This window comes from Hyalella azteca, unplaced genomic scaffold (genome assembly GCF_000764305.2).
Source record: "Hyalella azteca isolate HAZT.00-mixed unplaced genomic scaffold, Hazt_2.0.2 contig4507, whole genome shotgun sequence".
Lineage (NCBI taxonomy): Eukaryota > Metazoa > Arthropoda > Malacostraca > Amphipoda > Hyalellidae > Hyalella > Hyalella azteca.
Window position 1 is genome coordinate 1,139,098 of NW_025934720.1, and position 6,852 is coordinate 1,145,949.

The window sequence follows — 6,852 nt, forward strand, 5'->3', positions numbered from 1 at the left end:
ACGGGACGCCAGTTTATTCAGGTTTGGTGCCCCTCAAGTCTATTTTGTTTTCTTTTATATCCTACCTGCCCAGCGCTGTCGCAACCCCTTCTGTTTGTCGCACAAGTTGGGGAAATGGTCCAGAAATAGGCTGAGCAACGAGCAGAAATAACCTGAATACCACACAGAAATAACCTGACTACCATACAGAAATAACTTGAATACCGTGTTGAGATTGCCTGTTAGCGAATGAATTCTGCATGCATGTAATCCAGGGTAGAATCAGTGTTGTTTAGCGATGATTCTATACTCTTGATGAACAGAGAGGCTTTTGAACCAGGCAGGATTGTTCTCAACATCTAATGTCTGTGCATCTGTTCGCTTGCATTGCATCCAATGAATGAATGAATGTACTGAAACTGATCACAATAACGTATTATATCAACGAATATTTCATGTATCCAATGAATGAATAAATAAATGCAATAAAACTGATTACAATAACGTGTTATATCAATGAATATTTCATGTATCCAATGAATGAATGAATGTAATGATTCTAATGAAACTGATCGCAATAACTTATTATATATCAACGAATATTTCATGTATGCAATGAATGAATGTAATAAAAGTTTATATCAACGAATATTTCATGTATCCAATGAATGAATGTAATGAAAGTGATCACAATAACGTGTTATTGAAGAGTATTTAATTCGTATATCCAAGGAATGAATTGAATGAAACTGATCATAATAACGTGTTATATCAACGAATATTTCATGTATCCAATGAATGAATATAATGTGATCACAATAACGTGTTATTGAAGAGTATTTCGTGTATCCAATGAATGAATTGAATGAAACTGATCACAATAACGTATTATATCAACGAATATTTCATGCATCCAAAATGAATGGAATGAAGCGAATCACAATAACGTGTTATTGAAGAGTATTTCATGTATCGGATGAAAGACCGGAATAAAACATATCGCAAGAACTTATTCTCTGCCCGCCATTTTTCTCAGCGGGCAAGGTTTGCATCTGGATTCCCGAAACATCCTATCCTCTGCGTTTTTTTAACTTAAAAAAATTTTTATTTAATGAGTTCCAGTAACTTTTCGAAGCTCACTTTTTTTCAAAAAAGCTCGCGTTTTCACAAGTAAAGCCTCAACGCTACTCAATGTAAAAACTCAATGAGAGGCTCTCTTTTTATGGCCTAAAAATTGCACAAAGTGTACAACGGAGACTGCTTCGAATGAAAACTTTGGACTTTTCCTAAATTTTCATAAGGTAAGCCAGCTTCCACTAGTAAACTAGTATATGCATCGTAAAATTTCTCATGCTAACAAACGAATAACAAATCCAGGTTCCGGCGTCCTATTTATTTTCTACTCATTTTCCGAATATTTATTTCCTGTCACACTGAAAATAGTTTATCTCTTTTGCCTTCCGTTCCTATTACGTCACCAAACAACGGTGACTCGGTATCCAAACGGTGGCGATTATTACAAGGAGCGAGCCGCAGCCATGCTAGCTGTGAGAATTATTGATGAGTTATCGGTCCTATCAGTCCAATTGACGGGCACAATATTTTTATTAACGCTATCGACCAATAGAAATTCCCTCATCTATAGACATTTCCCCGTTACTGAATTCATTGATCAATACGTATGGCGGCCCAATTCTTTGCTTCACTCCTCTTACTAATAAAGTGCGCAAAATTTTCACGTTGTTTTTACCAAGCAGCGTATCTTATTTTCATATAAAACTTTTTAACTTATCAAGTTTGACGCGTGGCTACGCATTATTTATTACCCTTAAAACCGGCGTTAAAAGTTCGTTAAACCGGCGTGTTAGCACCGGCCCGATAAAACATGAGCTTTATATGTTGAGTTTTTTTATGTTCTGATATTGCGTGCTGGTCCGTGCATGAACATTAAGTATATTATAGTTAATTCGTAATTTTAAATTTTAAATTCATCTTCGCAGCTGGAAAAATAAATATTGATAAGTAATAAATGAGTGATAAATAAGACTAGGTTTTAAACAAGTTATTGATAATACCATTTCTCCTAACCATAGGAAGATATTACCGCTCTCATATAACGACAAGAAGCAAATTTATTTATTACATACAAACAAGTACATATATTAGGTCATTGTTCAGTCTTCATAACGTTGCGCACTAAAAAACTCAATTTTATACATTAAATTCGCAATGAACACGCTTTTAAAATACTGAGTTCGGGAGAAGAGTGGCATCACCGGCAAAAAAAAAGTCTCCTCCTGAGGGAGGTCATCTAGGTACGAAAACTTAATTTTCTTTTACGTAATTCATGACTTTATGAGCTCCTAAGAGCTCCTATGCTCCTAACAAGGAGCAGAGCTGTGAAACGAAAACCTGGCAATTCTGCTTCAAATTTATTCTTACACTTAACAATGTATAAAAAATATAAATATAATAGAAAAGGCATTGACTTTAAAATCAGTGACGATAAATTACGAATGAGGTTGATAGCTTGTTTATATTAGCAGTGCGATTTGGTAATAAATATAAGTAACGTCATAAAAAGAAGAATATTGAATTGCGTCATGGGAATATTGGATGCAAATTGAGAGACTGCAACGCACTTTAGTACCCCACCTTCTCTTCCGCGTGACTGTACCACAGTTTGATACCACACCTTCTCTTCGGCGTGACTGTACCACAGTTTGATGCCGCACCTTCTCTTCGGCGTGACTGTACCACAATTTGGCGCCAGCACCGCTCGTTCTCTTCAGCGTGACTGTACCACAGTTTGACGCCAGCACCGCTCGTTCTCTTCAGCGTGTCTGTACCACAGTTTGATGCCGCACCTTCTCTTTAGCGTGACTGTACCACAGTTTGGTGCCACACCTTCTCTTCAGCGTGACTGTACCACAGTTTGATGCCACACCATCTCTTCAGCGTGACTGTACCACAGTTTGATGCCGCACCTTCTCTTCAGCGTGACTGTACCACAGTTTGATGCCGCACCTTCTCTTCAGCGTGACTGTACCACAGTTTGGTGCCAGCACCGCACCTTCTCTTTAGCGTGACTGTACCACAGTTTGGTGCCGCACCTTCTCTTCCGCGTGACTGTACCACAGTTTGGTGCCGCACCTTCTCTTCAGCGTGACTGTACCACAGTTTGGTGCCGCACCTTCTCTTCAGCGTGACTGTACCACAGTTTGGCCCAGCACCGCTCCTTCTCTTCAACATGGCGGCTGTGATTGCGCTGTCACCGCTCCAGACGAGGGTGGCACTCGCTACCCAATATTATTGATGCGCTATTACAAGAGTATAGTATTAGAAAATAGTATTAGAATTTTCGTACATACTTGTGTACCGATGACTACTAAATGGCGAGTTGAGGAAATAGGAGTTCCATAACAACTCTAATGCAACATTTAGAGGCATCCAAACTTAATTATATTTGATGTTTTTTCTATGTTATTATGTTTTAGTATATTATTATTGTATGATTGTGATTTAAGCCAGAATAATCAGAAGTTAATCGAGTGTCACGCAACACTTTACGCAAGCCTGCAGACGTTATTGAGAGCGGTCGCCGGTCGCCAACGCTGCAAGAGCAAATGTGAAGAATGAGAGAACAATTGTTGAGAGAGCGCTCCTGCTAGTCCCTTGCTATTGATGCGAGATGGCCCAGGGCAATATTTAACCTTTTTCTGTCTCAAAGCTCTGCTGGACAAATGATATTTTTACCTTTTATTGTTAAATAAATAAGCGTTAGATTGGGCGTGCTGCGCGAGTAAAACAAACGCTAAAAATTCATGTTCGCAATATATAAATAGGTAGTGAACCATAATTTTGAGCACAGGTCTCGTGTCATCCCTATAATCTGGGTCTTGAATTGCCGATCTCGCATATTTTCTTTGGTACCATAAAATTTCCTCAAAAAATTATTCACTCAATTGCATTTAATATATTACCCAATATAACATCTTGTAATGTTATATATGCTGTCATGATGTCAACATTGAAGATCTTGAAATGAAATCAGGCGGCGACATTGAGCGGGAGAGTAACTGTTAACTAGGTTCCTCTGGAAATAACTGTTAGAAATAAGGTTCCCAGTGAAAATATTCTTGCGGGAACCTTATTTCTAACAGTTATTTCCAGTGGAATCTATTTTATTGCACGTATTTCTACTGGGATCCTCTTTTTCTAGCAACTAATTCTCAAAAAATATTAATGAAAGATAGCACGGCGATACCGAACTCAACTCAGGCTTGTTTACGAGCCTGGCGTCGATACTATGGAAGGTCCGACCGCAGATCGATGCTCGGCAAGAGGACGACAGGTGCATGTTTGCTGCCGTGACTGTTGGCTTCATAACTGGGCTTCTGATCGATGTAGTATTCAAGAGGGCACTTCTTTATTGCATGGTTATTGAAATTTAGTACTAAATAATAATAAAATAAATCTTTACAATAAGTTCGTAACACAAACGAAAAATAAGCATGAATCTTAATATAGTTAGCTGTTCCTTTCACTGCATTTCTCTGCCTTGCACGCACCACTCGGCAGTGCACGCACCACTCGGCAGTGCACGCACCACACGGCAGTGCACGCACCACTCGGCAGTGCACGCACCACTCGGCAGTGCACGCACCACTTGGCAGTGCACGCGCCACTCGGCAGTGCACGCACCACACGACAGTGCACGCACCACTCGGCAGTGCGCGCACCACACGGCAGTGCACGCACCACACGACAGTGCACGCACCACACGACAGTGCGCGCACCACACGACAGTGCACGCACCACACGACAGTGCGCGCACCACACGACAGTGCACGCACCACCCGACAGTGCACGCACCACACGGCAGTGCACGCACCACACGGCAGTGCGCGCACCACACGACAGTGCACGCACTACGTGCGCCTGTTATATATACGCTCAAACTGTCAAGCGTGCTATTTGCACGTATCATGATCGAACTTACGCATGAAATACTGGACTGTATAATTCATGTACGCTGCGTAGATGAAGTGCAACGACCCACAAGCATCATGTTAACGTGTCAAGTTATTCATGTAGACGTGTATTACTCATTCAAATTTCTCAACAGAAAAAATAAGTATCCTGCAAACTTTCTTAAAATGTTCACCTTCGTCTAAATTGAAATTTATTCTAAATCTGAATAGAAATTAAAGTTGGGGTTATAATCCTGTTCAACAAACGCTTTTCCCTTCATTTCAGATGAGCGTCCTTGTCAATGCTTTCTAACCTCAACACCCACTGGGTAATTTCTTCATACGAATTCGTGATAGCGCCTCCTCAGTCCACGGTACAAAGGAATTGCCTTCTCGATTCAGTATTCTTCCCATACGCCGGTTGAATAAACTTATCTCGTGGCCTAAACCCCCTTGAAAGGTCCTGCTATGAATGGTCTGTTCATAGTACCACTATGATAGCGGCGAACGGTCCTACTATGAACGGCGCATGTATCAAAATCAGGCACGTGCAGCTAAGAATGATGTCTCCATTCGACGCCAGGTACCGTGATAGCCTTTCTTGATTGATCATGTACAGCCAAATAAGGTGCTTTGATCTACAGAAATATCTAATTGAATGCCAGCCGGTTCTTCCTTTATATTGTGGTTCTGGTAAGACTTCTAAAGTTGATGTCGTAGTTGACAATGAATTTCATTTGACCAACTTCATGATTATTTATGTTGATTTAAATTATCAATAAATTTTCAATTAGCAGCAACAGAGTACGGGCTTGAGTAGTGCTGCAATAGAGGGCATAATAATTGGAAACTCAGCCTAGAGTTCGGCCGCAAGAGCGATCTAGTCTCTACCTGCTCCACAATATCATGTGGCATGGTTGAATGATCATGTGGTGGATTATTAGGCGCGTTCCCGAACACTGTATCCCAATGCACGTTTGTCCTAATTACCGCGTGTAAATAATTCGTGCCTAATCTCCAGAGATTATGATAAAATTTGTTGGAATTCTTTCCGATGAAGAACTACAAATTTTTAAAGAAACCTGACGCAAATTTCTTGCACCGATTAAATAGAAGAAATTAAACTCTACAATATCAATATCGAAACCACTGCGATTATTTTCATTATTAAACTTAAGAATTTTGTTTTACTTTGAATTTACATCGGAGCACCAATTAAATTTACAATCGCAGCCTCGCGCTGGCTTTCAAATAGCAGAGTTTGGGGTCAGCAAGAGTTCATCGAACTCTTTTATCAGGACTTTCTCACGTTAATTAACGTTTTATCCTAACGCCCCATGACTGCAGCAAAAAGAGCAGTGATTTTTCTCCAGTATCGACGACTTTTAAAGAATTCTATTAGTTTATCGAGTTTACAAATGAGATAGATTAGATTGTTAAGGTATAGGAAGCCGATAGTCTGCTCATACATACATACATTCGTCAGATAATAATATCTGCGTAGTCTTTGGCAATGATAACGCCAGACAGTCGTCCCTGATGAGGGAGGGGCTCACCCGGTGGCTGCTTGCGTTCATGAAGTTGTGAACCACATTAGGTCTAAGTACTCTAAACAGTCACAAATTTCGATAATGCGTATTGTATATTCGGTCATCATTGCAGTAATTAATCATGATAAATGATTGCAATATTATCATTAGTTTAATTGTTTCAACAGTCGAGATTTTTTACAGAAAACGACATGGGTTCACAAACTGGGAACAGGAATGCGTATCCTATTACTTTGCTACAAAATACGTCCTTCCGACACTCGTACAGAAAGGCTAAAATTTCGAAACATCGAGAGTGGCTTATTGTGCTCCTATGGCAACTGCAAAGAAGTGCAATTGGACGTTACTCG